The sequence below is a fragment of the Mastomys coucha genome, unplaced genomic scaffold, assembly GCF_008632895.1.
Source record: "Mastomys coucha isolate ucsf_1 unplaced genomic scaffold, UCSF_Mcou_1 pScaffold22, whole genome shotgun sequence".
NCBI classification, from domain to species: domain Eukaryota; kingdom Metazoa; phylum Chordata; class Mammalia; order Rodentia; family Muridae; genus Mastomys; species Mastomys coucha.
In genome coordinates this window covers 132,030,637-132,032,208 of record NW_022196905.1, presented here as the reverse complement: position 1 = coordinate 132,032,208, position 1,572 = coordinate 132,030,637, and the positions used below count along the sequence as shown (strand labels likewise).

Genomic DNA, 1,572 nt, shown 5'->3' with positions numbered 1-1,572 from the left:
GTGGTACTTAGGTTACTTTCTCTTTATGGTCACCACTGAAGTCTTGTCCATGGGATGTATTTCCAAGAGTTAAGATAGATCCTTCTTATTAAGTTATCACTCTCGGTCAGTACCATAGACATACCAGAGATGAGATTTTGTTGTAATATTATTTTAGTAAATTTAACAATATGATGTATTGATGACTTTTAATGTCGTAAATCATATGACTGAAATGGAAAATGAACTTAGCATTTCCAAGGTTGTTGTTGTTACAAATAAACACACAAAGAGGTTTTATTTCAATTTTTGTAAGGAAAAGATTATAAGAGCAACAAATACATGTGACCACAGCCTGATAATATAGGTTACCTCAAATACTGTGTTCACATATGATGGTGCTTTTATGTTGTTTTTTTAATAGTAACAAAATGAATTATTATACAAATCGAGACTTTAAAAATTACATCACAGGAACAATTATGTGGTCATCATACCACAAACCTAGTAAATCTATCTATGGTAAATTTTGGGACAATATCTTATATTATCTTCACCTTTTGTTTGATAGATGCTACAAACACATTTAGACATTGTGAAAGTATTCATTTGGAAATAAAGATGGTACCACATTGTTAATTTTACTAGAACTTAACCTAGAGAGATGAGTTATAGTTGGCTGATTAAAAGTCTAAAGGAGCTCAAAATAATTTAGTCCTTGACATATAACACTCTAACATAACAAATCACCGAATACATAACCAATCACTCAGGCGTCTTGGATGTGTCACAGATGTGCAAGATTTTCATCTGAGAATCTTAACAGTACTCAAACGTCTAAATGTAACATATAGTGTTCTAAAAACTATTTCTACTGGACTCTATTTCTTAGGTATTTCAATGAGTTCATGTCAGGTCTCATGAGAATAATACAACATTTGGGGATAAAGATACAACCTAGAAGACCTGTGCTGGAGGCCAAGATAGAGAAGACTTCCACAGCCACTATGATCTTTCCTTTAGTACTATGATAGACAGGTAGAAATGTGATGCAGACACTGCAGAATACCAACATGCTGAAGGTCAAAAATTTGGCTTCATTGAAGGTGTCAGGCAGGTTCCTGGCCATAAAAGCTACTGTGAAGCTCACAATGGACAGAGCTCCAAGGTATCCCAGGACACAGTAGAAGGCTATTACTGAGCCCTTGTTGCACACAATAGTGATATGACCAGGTTCAGAGTGTTCATCTGTGTCCACAAATGGAGGAGATAGTCCCAGCCAGATTCCACAGGAGACAATTTGTATTAGGGTACAGATGGGAATGAGGAATTTCGGTGCTCCTGATGTAAGCAACCCCCTCAAACTTCTTCCTGGAACTGTGCTCTTAAAGGCCAGGAAAACTGTAATGGTTTTTGCCAAGACAGTAGAAACAGCCACTGTAAAAACAACACCAAATGTGGTCTGTTGCAGAATGCAGGTGGTTGTGCTTGGCTGACCAAGGAATAGAAATGAGCAAAGAAAACAGAAGGTGAGGGAGATGAGCAAGATATAGCTGAGAGTTCTGTTATTTGCCTTCACAATAGGAGTCTTTT

The 1,572-nt window shown here is 36.6% G+C and overlaps 1 pseudogene; it reads right to left on the bottom strand.

Annotated features, from left to right (window-relative positions):
- Window positions 1-850: 850 nt before the first annotated feature.
- The window catches only part of LOC116104683, a 27,956-nt pseudogene continuing 27,234 nt past the window's right edge, over window positions 851-1,572 (bottom strand).